Raw genomic sequence first — 13,157 nt, forward strand, 5'->3', positions numbered from 1 at the left:
CGTCAATAGTTTAGTAGCTTTTAAAAGTATGTTGATAAGAAAGTAGTCTCTCTCTCTCTCTTCAGTATTCAGGCAACCAACTTTCGCTATTTTGCAAAGACTATAGTCATCGAGACCGATACGGAGCATTTCAGAGCTGATGAGAGATTTTCGTTTAACCAGTCGGAAAATTTATATTCCCAATCTAAATTTAATTAACTAATTGCAGTTTGAGCTTCTTTCTTTTTCTTAATTTAGTTTTCTTACCACAGCAATGCTATAAAAATTTAAAGAGAACTGAGACACTCTGCTTCCTATAATACTCGCATGTTTCTTCGACTTTATTGACGAGCTGTTGCATTTTGCTTCAATATATTAGTTACTTAATGGCTTAACTTGCAGCAATTGTCTTGGCTTAGTATACACTTACTGTGTCTGTATGCGTATGTGCATCTGTATGTCGATGTATCAGGTTTCACCGGCAGAAAATCGTTAAGCCATCAAAGAAACATATGCTGTGAAGTAAAATGGAGAGCGAGCACGCATATTATTGCTGATTGAATTTGTTGGTGATTTTTTTGTTTTCTATTTCAATGTTGTTGATTTTGTTTTTGTATCGTAAGTTTTTGTCTGGTATGCTCTGAGGGATTAAGCTATGCCTATGTACATCTAATGCTTCAACTATTCACTGCCGTGGAAACAAGGAATACTTACCTAATTACGTGTATAGAAGTCAAACAGATACAAGAAAACACAACCAACAACAACAACAACATACACATTCCCGTATATACATTCACGTTTGTTTCGCCCCGTTGCGCTCTGCCGCAAATTCGTAGACACATAGATTTAGATATATATATACATACATACATGTAGATACTGTCGCACAGATACACACACTTTCACTTGGCAGATAATTAACGACAAAAAATTTTGTCTGCAAACATCTTTCAAATGACATGCTCGACTCGGAATATTTATATAGCGCACAGACACACACATACATATACATATGTATGTATATACAGAAGCACTTGCTGTTAGTTGACAAAGTTTTCTGGTAGATGTTGGCAACAATCGGTTGCACCTACTGGGCGTAAATGGTATTTAGTCTTTAATAATATGTATATATATCACACCCATAGTTGACTTAGTAAGTAAGTCTATGCACGTAGATGTTTTAAGTTAATTTGTAAAGTTAAGATGACGCTGGAGACAAAATAAATAACTTTAAAAAGTTTTTGTAAATGTTTACAAGTCAGTGTGATCATTTTCGTATATTACTTCGATTTTAGTAAAAATAAACAAGTTAAACAAATTTTCTCAGGAAAAAAGTAAAAATTTTAGAACAATTTAAAGAGACAACTTTGATATACTTACAGCATGCTGCTTTCGGTATTCAAACACATTTGTCATTACTTTCTAACCTGTGTAAGAGACGAAGGTTTTATAACTTTTTCTTATCCCTTTAAGATATTGTTGGTTTCCTTGAGTTGTTAATAAACGTCTGCACACGTCCATTGAGATTTATTATTGTCCATTTTTTCTCCCTAAGTTTCAAACATCCCAATAAATGTATCTTGAAACTTTTTATGATTTTGAGCAACATTTTAGAAGATTTAACACAATACTTATTTACACCCTTGAAAGATGTTTGCTTTACTCCTCGCCAACTTAAAATTGTGGGGTTGTCATACTTTGTAAGATTTTGCGGGCATTTTACATAAAATATCGACCTTGATAACAGCTTTCTTTTTATATTTTTATATTTGTATTTTTTCATCATTATTCCGCCATTTCATTAATGTAAATTCGATACCACATATGAGTAACATAAGAACCATCGAATTCTAATTAATGAAATTAAGTGAAAAGTACGAAAACCCAGATAATATATATACATACACTTAAGTATGTAATATATGTGCAATTTTTATAGATTTCCCATTAAATATATGTGTATATGGTATCTGTCACGGTATTTCGGATTGTCAGTGATGAGCGAGCGTAATGCGGGTGGACAATTAAATTTGGTAACCGATTTCAATATAATTGTGGTAGTGTTTAGCCCGACACAACAGCGATTTCCTGTGATTTGTTAAATATTCGTAACCTCAAACTGTAGCTGACATTTGTTAGTGTTGTTGGTTGAGTATTTGTGTGAAAGCTTCAGCTGGGGTAAAGGGTCTTTAATTTCACAAGAATTCCGTTGACACACAATAATAATGCCGCACAATAATGTAAGTATTAGCCTTTCTATAGGAAATTTCGAATATTACGACACATATAATTGCATAAGAAGCTCTAAATATACGAGCTCGTAATTTTGTTTATTGTTTTAAATTTGTGATGACCGAAAATTTCATAAGCTAAATGTTTGCAATAACAATTATACTTAATATAAGTGAATTATATACCTGCTATCTGTCTGGAACATACATTAGGGATGTTGTAAATGTATTCTAAAATAATTATTTTAATTTCAATTAGAATACTGATAGAGGTAGAAATAGAGATAGAGATAGAGGTAGAAATATAGTGATAGTGATAAAGATAGAGATAGAGATAGCATAATTTGGTTTCCCAAAATAACATTGAGAATGCCGATAATTCTAAGCATTTATGGACTCATTTAAAGTTAAGATGATGAGAAATATGAAATTTCCTAGAAATTCAAGATTACTTTCGACACATTGATTTCCATCTGTGGAATCCATCCCTAATGTATCCAGGACGACATCATCAACTAAAAGGCATTAAAATAACAGCTGTTTGACACAACTCGTAAGATTTTCCATCTGAGGAATAAGAAAAAAATATACAAAAACTTTATAGCAACTGAAATGTGAGTTGCTTAGTTATTTTTATTTGCGTTTTTATTTATGACACACTATGCTATGCTATGTTCTGCTATGTCATACTAGGCTGTGCTATGCTCATATATGTTCTACTATTTTATTTCGCTTTCAGACCAATTTCGGATCTCCACATCCACTACTACCACAGTAGTCGTCCTCTCTTTTATTGTTTGCTTCACTGGAACTTATGTAATCTTGGCATTGTAGGACTTTTCATTTCTTCCGAGGGGTGCATTTTAATCATCTCTTTACGTCGAACTTACATTGGCATTCATTTTATTATAGGCATCCATATGCCACAAATTGTTGACATGTGAAAGTGCTTTGATTTATGGGACACTTTTCAACCACATTCGTTTCTAGTCCAGGCCCCTACTGCTTACCGTCTGGTGTTTTCCCGCCGTCTGGCTTTTCGCTATTTATTCACCGCAAATGGCATGTTATGCTAGTTCGTGCCTCATTGGCGTAGTCTCGCTCGATTTGCCGCTTCGCTTGTTGAATTGACCATCTGACACTTAATTCGCATTGATTCGGCAAAACTTCGTGCCCACAAAACGAATTTTATTGGCATTAACATACAATTGCTGTTATTTGTATTTTCAGTTGCTTGTTAAAATTTATGTTACGATTACTACGTTTCAATTCAGAACTCTAGATCGGCTGAGGGATGCTTGAGTTCAGATAATGTGAACTAGTTGATCTCTGAGTTGTAACTTACATCTCGGTTGCCGCTTAATTTCCCATGTGGTCTGATGTCAGGAAAGCGGAGACCACATTAGCATGATACGACAAAAGTAAGCAATTCAAAGCTTAATTCATTCACCGTCGTTTTCATTGATTTGTGACCTCCAGCATTGTCTTGATTGAGATCTTGCACGGAACACGGTTTAAACAGTGTAGTCGGATACCAAAATAATCAAAGTCTCTCTGTCTAATACGTTCTTTTGATAATATTAGAGTTTAAACTATTTTGGACTTAATTCTCGAGCTCAGTTAAGGACATTTGAACTGTACCGGTTGTACTGTTGAAGATATAATTAATTAATTTGTGTTGTGGAATATATGTAATTGCATACGAATTCAGAGGATCAGATCTTACCGATGCAGTTAATAAGACCCTATTGGATTAACTAGTATCCTACTGATTACCCATGACTTTGTTAGTACGCACTACTTCATTTTACTGTTTAGTGAGGTGAGATTCACCTGTTCCATAGATTGTTCCAAAAATGGTGATAATATTGATATATGAGCTTGCTGAACATTATTAAAAGAAACAAAGTTTTTTAGCAAAGGTTGCATATATGGTACAGAATAAAAACAAAAGTATGCCAAATGATATGGTCTCAAATTGGTTTCATTGTTTTTTTTTTTGGAATTTAATCCGACTGCATAGTAGGACCCTTTTACACTCTCGCAACAAAGTTGCTAGCAACAAGGTTGCTAAAGAGAGTATCAAAGTTTTGTTCACATAACGTTTGTTTGTAACACCCAAAACTAAACAAGTTAGATATAGGGTTATATATACCAAAGTGATCAGGGTGAAGAGTGGAGTTCAAATCCGAATGTCTGTCCGTCCGTCCGTCCGTCTGTGCAAGCTGTAACTTGAGTAAAAATTAAGATATCTTGATGAAACTTGGCACACTTATTTCTTGGCACCATAGGAAGGTTGCTTTGGACAGCAAAATCGGATCACTGCCACGCCCACAAAATGGCGAAAACCGAAAACACATAAAGTGCCATAACTAAGCCATAAATAAAGCTATGGAAATAAAATTTGGTATGAAGGATCGCACTATGAAGGGGCATATTTGGATGTAATCTATTGGGGGAAGTGGGCGTGGCCCTGCCCCCAAATAGGTTTTTTGTACATATCCTGCAAACCAATCGAGCTATATAAACCAAACTTTCTGCAGTCGTTTTTTTAGCCACTTCTTAACACAGTCCAAAAATGAGAGAAATCAGATAATAACCACGCCCACCTCCCATACAAAGGTTAGGTTGAAAATGACTAAAAGTGGGTTAACTCACTAAAAACGTCAGAAACACTAAATTTCACATAAGAAATGGCAGATGGAAGCTGCACTCAGATTTTTTTACAAAATGGAAAATGGGCGTGGCGTCGCTCACTTATGGGTCAAAAACCATATCTCAGGAACTACTCCACCGATTTCAATGAAACTTCGTTTGTAATAGTTTCCTTACCTCCCAATAATATGTTGTGAAAATTGGCCAAATCGGTTCACAACCACGCCTACTTCCTATATACCAGAACTTTGAAGTGGATCTGAATCGTTTACATTACCATATATAAAGTAAGCACTAGTGAAGATATCGGTGCAGAGCTTTGCACAAATACTATGTTTATAGTGTGGCAGCCCCATTCTAAAAATCGCCGAAATCGGACCACAGGTTTTTAAGGCCCTCCACAGCGTTCTAACTGTCAGTTATTGCGCTGTAATTGGTTGTACTAATGCTCGACAGTTCGATGAGTGGCGCGAATTTATAACCTTGATATTAAAGCGTGATATTAAAAAGTGAGAAAGGGGGAGACATTTTGGTGTTCAAAGAATGCTATTTTGTCGGTGAGGCACGGGGGTTTTCAGTATTTCCTGCTTGGAGGCGAAAATGTATTTTATGCTTGGCTGAGTTTGTGTTTTTTGGTCGGACATTTGATTTTGGAAAAATTTCTCTCAAGTTTTACTTTGTTTATTGCTTTTTTTTTTGGATTTTTGCTTTTAATATTTTTTTGTTTTATGATTTCTTTATTTTTTTTTCATACAATGCATTAGTCGGCGCAAACATATCAAATGCTCAAGTTGAAGCATACTCTTTCAGATGTTTCAACTTTTGGTTGTACATTGGTATGGGGTTGTTATATTTTTCCTCTTTCCTTCTCTCTTACTACTTTCGAATGTCACAGGCGCGCACTTCTTCAGAAGTAGAACTGTTCCTTTGTATCATTTTAACTGTGTTTTTCGGTATTTTTGGTGTTTTTGTTTGTTCGATTTTTATTTTTCTACATTCTTTCTTTATCACAATTTTATTATTTTCATAATTTCGTCTAGCACACCGCGGCTTATTTTTACATTTATTTACTGTTTCTGTTGATTTTCGCGACAAAGTTGCCTCATTAAATTTTTCCGGCGTGGATGTTGTAGAGTTGTGTAAATCGCAGGCAATTACAATTTGTGCAATTAACAGAAGATTACACTTTGATGCCTTGTTGAGTTTTATAACAATTCTACACATTTTATTTGTATTGCCCTATTTAGCTATTTGCCTTGGAATCCGCTGGGAATTCGAAATTTACTTATCGATTTGGCTCCTCTTTTTACAAATTGTGACTTCTTATTTTTTAAGTTAATAAATACCATCAAGTACTTGAGTTCTTGCTTGCGTTTTATGTATTTTAATTAGTTGACACAGTTAACCTTAAGGATATTCCAATGTTCCAATGCAAAACTCGTGGTATATTTCCATTATTATTATATTTATTATATATGTTACTATTTTGAATATTATTAAATTTGTTTAAGAGAAACATTCAAATTAATTTGGTATTTTTTCATATTACTTATGAATAATAGAAAATCGACGTAATAAAATCATGAAACGCGCAAACATGAGGGCGCCATGGCACATGAGAGTGGATTTAAAAAAAAAACTGAGAAGAAAACATAAAATAGAGTTAACAATGAACAAACACGAACACCCAGGTCGAATTTCATGTACCCACACAATTATACATACATTCATTCATGCGTATGTGTCTGTAAGGTGTTGTGTTTCGCATGTTTTACATGGCAACGGCGCCAATGCATACACAAAAAGGGAACATGAATATGAAAAAAATATGAATATTGAAAGAGGATGACACATGTTAAAAATATATAATCCTACATACATGTGTGAGGTGTCTGTGATGTTTGAAAGTGTTTAAATTTTGTGGGAGCCGCTTTCGGCACGTGTTTGCATAGATAGACTCTTTTACTACCAGCACACAGACAAATGCACCATTTCTATGAAAACATAAGTATGAGTGAATATATAGGTATATGTATGTGTATGTGTGTGTTTGTTAGTATAAATCCGTATGAAAATACGTCACATGCATCACTAGATTTCAGACAAGCAGTCAGTCAAGTGAATTCACGATGTGCCGGAAAAAAAGAGGAATGGAACAGAAACAAAAATGCGGAAAGCGGTAATCAAACCGAGTGATAAAATGTTTGTGGTGAAGAAACCATAGAATATATATTAGATAAAGTGTAAAATGCTAAAGCTTTATGAGTTTCAGTGCTCTTCTGAACAGTGTGTTTGTGTTAAATTCTTAAATGCTATCACAGTATTTCTAAATTTCTTTTTCACAATGTTTTCATCTTGTTGACTATTTACATATATTATTTAACAGAGTGTTTTGTTGGGATTTCAACTATATTTAATTTTGGCTTTATTTTAGTTTTAAGACTCTACTTGTATAAGATGAAAAAAAAACAAAACTAAATTTGTAAATGTTTAAATCAAATTATTCTTGTATACAAGTTTAGACACAAGCACGCACTACATCAGCCCACACCTCGAATTTAATGGGTTCATTGAAATGAAATAAACTTATTTTGGGTGAAATACGGAAATAGCTTTTTATTAAACTTAAATCAATTTATAAAAGAAGGAAAATTATTTCTGTCAAACTTCAAAGTGAGACGAAAAAATTAAGCGGAAAAAAAATTTACGCGTCGGAAATGCACCTTAAACGGTATTCAAATGAACAAATTGTGTGAGGTGGAACATAAATGTTCACTCATCCTTCCACTTACAAATTCCAATTCGCCTTTGAGCGCCACATAAAATTCAATTTATATATGTAGAAATAATACTTTGACAACACATACTTTAACTTTACTTTAACGAAAATACGCCCTACACCACTAAACCGAACGAAAAAAAGACTGAACGAAGCGCCAGACCGCTACGCTTGCGTTCGAGTGTGTTCTATAATTTCATTCTGGACGGTGACGTGATACATACCACTTCGTGCGCATGAATAAATTTCATTTCAAATAATTAGCTTTTATTGTATTTTTGAACTATTCATATTTTATTATTTGTCGAATAAAGTTCAATTTCATTTTGAAAGTATTGAAGTTAAGTATTAAAAGTATTGTTTTTTTTTTTTAAACGGAATACAAAGAAGAATGCAGTGTAAGCTCCAGGAATAAAGGACTCGCAGCAGAGGGAAAATTACATATATTTATACTCTCGCAACAAAGTTGCTACGAGAGTATTATAGTTTTGTCCACATAACGGATGTCCGTCTGTCCGTCCGTCCGTCCGTGTAAGCTGTAACTTGAGTAAAAATCTTCTTAATTCTTCTATCTTAATGAAACTTGGAACACGTATTTCTTGGCACCATAAGAAGGTTAAGTTCGAAAATGGGCGTAATCGGACCACTACCACGCCCACAAAATGGCGAAAACCGAAAACACATAAAGTGTCATAACTAAGCCATAAATAAAGCTATTGAAATAAAATTTAGCATGAAGGATCGCACTATGAAGGGGCATATTTGGATGTAACTTTTTTGGGGAAGTGGGCGTGGTTTCGCCCCCTACTAAGTTTTTTGTACATATCTCGCAAACCAATTAAGATATATAAACCAATCTTTCTGCAATCGGTTCTCTTACGTACGTCACCCTACATCATGAAAATAGTTGAAATCGGATAATAACCACGCCCACCTCCCATACAAAGGTTAGGTTGAAAATTACTAAAAGTGCGTTATCTCACTAATGAAAAACGTCAGAAACACTTAATTTCACATAAGAAATTGCAAATGGAAGCTGCACTGAAATTTTTTTACAAAATTGAAAATAGGCGTGGCGTCGCCCACTTATGGGTCAAAAACCATATCTCAGAAACTACTCGACCGATTTCAATGAAACTTGGTTTGTAATAGTTTCCTTACATCCCAATGATATGTTGTGAAACAAGCCAAATCGCTTTACAACCACGCCTACTTCCTACATACCAGAACTTTGAAGACGATCTGAATCGTTTACTTTACAATATATAAAGTAAGCACTAGTGAAGATATCGGTGCAGAACTTTGCATAAATACAATGTTTATAGTGTGACAGCCCCATCGGTTTTTAAGGCCCCATATATCGAACACAAGGACCTCGGTGCTTCTAACCTAATATTATGGTTTCCAACTTTCAATGGACTTTATACAATATATATGACGCATATATGGGTAAAATTGTGTATTATATAATATAAATAAAGTTAAATAAATAAATTGCGAGAGTATAAAATGTTCGGTTACACCCGAACTTATCCCTTCCTTACTTGTTTTAAATTATTTGATTATTGGTGGAATAGGTAATGAAAACTTTTGAGCTTTTGTGTGCAAACTAAAAATAAATTAATATTTTTTTAAATTTTATTTTCAATCTGTATTTTTTAAATATCTGTAAGTGTCTTATATCTCATGTATGTATGTATGTGATTGGCGTTCAACCGTTTAGCCGGTTATAGCCGAATCGATGAGAGCGCGCCACTCCTCTCTTTTCTTCGCAGTTCGTTGCCAGCTGGAGATTCCAAGTGTAACCAGGACGCTCTCCACTTGGTCCCTCCAACGGAGTGGAGGCCTTCCCCTTCCTCGGCTTCCTCCGGCGGGTACTGCATCGAACACTTTCAGAGCTGGAGTGTTTTAGTGTCGTTTTAGTGTCGTCGCATCTGATGTTGACATCGTCCAAGCTTCTGCACCATAAAGCAGGACGGGAATGATAAGCGACTTGTAGAGTTTGATTTTGGTTCGTCGAGAGAGGACTTTACTGTTCAATTGCCTACTCACTCCAAAGTAGCACCTGTTGGCAAGAGTGATTCTGCGCTGGATTTCGAGGCTGATATTGTTGCTGCTGTTGATACTGGTTCCCAGGTATACGAAATTATCTACAACTTCGAAGTAATGACTGTCAACAGTGGCAGTCTGTTTTCTCTTCGCTGCGAGACGGCATTCCTCTTCGTACCAGCTGTGTTGTTGACTTTTCCGAAAGCCAATGGTTTCGGTTGCAGCGGTACGAAGTGAGTTTGATATGCCGTCCCAAAGTTCCCTTATACCGAGATGCTGATGAGTGCTCTCAGAGAGCAGGAGTGCAAGTCGAGTAGAGTATTTTGTGGCTGTCTATTGCGTTTGCAGCTTTTCGACGGCGAACCTTCCTTATGTTTGTTGCTGGGCGTTCTTTGCTACACAGAGGCCGGTGCGTATCTTCGCTGCAACCAGATAATGGTCCGAGTCTATATTTGGCCCTCGGAGCGCACGCACGTCTAAAACACTGGAGACATGTCTTCCGTCTATCACAACGTGATCGATTTGGTTACGCGTGTTTCTGGTACTACAGACGACCATATTTCGGGCCCCAGCGAAGTCGATCAGCCTCAGGCCGTTTGGCGATGTTTCGTCATGGAGACTGAATTTTCCGACTGTTGTGCCAAAGACACCTTCTTTACCCACCCTGGCGTTAAAATCGCCAAGCACGATTTTGACATCGTGGCGGGGGCAGCGCCCATAGGTGCGTTCTAGGCGCTCATAGAAAGCGTATTTGGTCACATCGTCCTTCTCTTTCGTTGGGGCGTGGGCGCAAATAAGCGATATGTTGAAGAACCTCGCTTTTATGCGGATTGTGGCTAGACGTTCATCCACCGGGGTGAATGCCAGGACTCGGCAACGGAGTCTCTCTCCCACCTCAAATACAACACCAAATTTGCGCTCCTTTATATGGCCGCTGTAGTAGATTTCACAAGGACCCACCTTCTTCCGTCCTTGTCCCGTCCATCGCACTTCTTGGATGGCGCTGATGTCAGCCTTTAGTCGTATGAGGACATCAACCAGCTGGGCAGAGGCACCTTCACAAGTAAGGGTCCGGGCATTCCAGGTGCATGCCCTTAAGTTATTATCCTTAAAACGTTTGCAGGGGTCGTCATCAAAAGGGGGTTTGTCTCATCCGAGGCTTTCTTTTTCGATTTTTCATTGGTACTTTAGCTCGCCTTCAAACGGATGTTTGTTAGCTACCCAGAGGATACTTGGTCTGAAACCGAAAGTCGAAAGCTGCTTGAATCATGTGGAGAAGAATCGTTTCTGGCCACTCCCAAGTGAATGACAATCAAAAACTTTCCTCGCTTACGTGAACTTCTACACATGATCCCATCCTCCTTCTTATATCTCATAGTATTAAAAAAAGATTCGAGTTCGACTTGATATGTCCTGATTTTAAATATTCTCTTCAAATGCTAGTTGAAACTAGTTTAATTATATCTTTGATTCCTTTTTGTTAAGTTTTACAGTTTTTTTTTTACAGTTTTGTATTTCGATTTGACAGAGTTCAACGAAATTTCCACATATGGCGCCCACGATATGTTGAATTTCACTAATTTGTCTAACTTGTTTGTCTAACCTGCTCTTACATAGGGTAAGAAAGCGGGCTAGACAATTTTCGGGGTCCTACAATATACAAATATTAATTTATACTATAAACCAGTGGACTGTATGACCGGTCTTCACCGTATATGATTCTTGGCAATTGAAATTTTCCTTTCTGCGATTTATTATTTTTACATAATTTTTCCCATAGATCACGTTCGAAATTCAAAGCATTAAAGTGGCAAATATAATTGAGAAATTGCACAATGATTGCTCAAACTATGAGCATATAAAACCAAACTATTTTCATTTATATATTATACATATAATGTATTTATATTTATATTATATTGCCAATTTAAGCGAAAAGTTTATCAGTTCGACGAAATTCGGTGTTCAGCTTAACTTTTTCGTTTTACCATACAGTTATCTTGCATTCCCTAACTGCAAGGCAGTTACAAGCTGACTGAATGAAAACAAAATTTTAATGTATTTGGGAAAATTGTTTGCTCTTTTTGTATGTTATTTATATGTGTATGTGGGTCTATCAGTTGTTAAATATTTCCATATAAAATGTTTAATAATTATAAATATTAACAAAAACAAGTAAGGAAGGTCTAAGTTCGGGTGTAACCGAACATTTTATACTCTCGCAATTTATTTATTTAACTTTATTTATATTATATAATATACAATTTGACCCACATATTCGTCATATATATTGTATAAAGTCCATTGAAAGTTGGAAACCATAATATTAGGTTAGAAGCACCGAGGTCCTCGTGTTCGATATATGGGGCCTTAAAAACCTATGGTCCGATTTCGGCGATTTTTAGAATGGGGCTCCCACACTATTAGCATAGTATTTGTGCAAAGTTCTGCACCGATATCTTCACTAGTACTTACTTTATATATTGTAAAGTAAACGATTCAGATCGTCTTCAAAGTTCTGGTATATAGGAAGTAGGTGTGGTTGTGAAGCGATTTGGCCTATTTTCACAACATATCATTCGGATGTAAGGAAACTATTACAAACCATTTTGTAAAAAAATCTGAGTGCAGCTTTCATCTGCCATTTCTTAAGTGAAATTTAGTGTTTCTGACGTTTTTCGTTAGTGAGTTAACCCACTTTTAGTAATTTTCAACCTAACTCTTGTATGGGAGGTGGGCGTGGTTATTATCCGATTTCTTTCATTTTTGGACTGTATTAGGAAGTGGCTAAAAAAAATTACTGCAGAAAGTTTGGTTTATATAGCTCTATTGGTTTGCGAGATATGTACAAAAAACTTAGTAGGGGGCGGGGCCACGCCCACTTCCCCAAAAAAATTACATCCAAATATGCCCCTTCATAGTGCGATCCTTCATACCAAATTTTATTTCCATAGCTTTATTTATGGCTTAGTTATGGCACTTTATGTGCGTGGCAGTGGTCCGATTTTGCTCATTTTCGAAAGCAACCTTCCTATGGTGCCAAGAAATAAGTGTGCCAAGTTTCATCAAGATATCTTAATTTTTACTCAAGTTACAGCTTGCACAGACGGACGGACGGACGGACGGACAGACAGACATTCGGATTTGAACTCCACTCTTCAACCTGATCACTTTGATATATATAACCCCATATCTAACTCGTTTAGTTTTGGGTGTTACAAACAACCGTTATGTGAACAAAACTATAATACTCTCTTTAGCAACATTTGTTGCGAGAGTATAAAAATAGCTCGCATTTCTAAAGTGGTAACAATTTTAATAAAAGCACTCACACACACTTACATTAACGTGCAATAAAAATGCATGCAACTGCAAGAGTGTAGACATAACAGTATGGGGAGATCAAATATGCCTGACCATAATTCCACTTGAACTTCGAATTCATTTGTATACTTATATAC

The sequence above is a fragment of the Zeugodacus cucurbitae genome, chromosome 6 (assembly GCF_028554725.1).
Source record: "Zeugodacus cucurbitae isolate PBARC_wt_2022May chromosome 6, idZeuCucr1.2, whole genome shotgun sequence".
NCBI classification, from domain to species: domain Eukaryota; kingdom Metazoa; phylum Arthropoda; class Insecta; order Diptera; family Tephritidae; genus Zeugodacus; species Zeugodacus cucurbitae.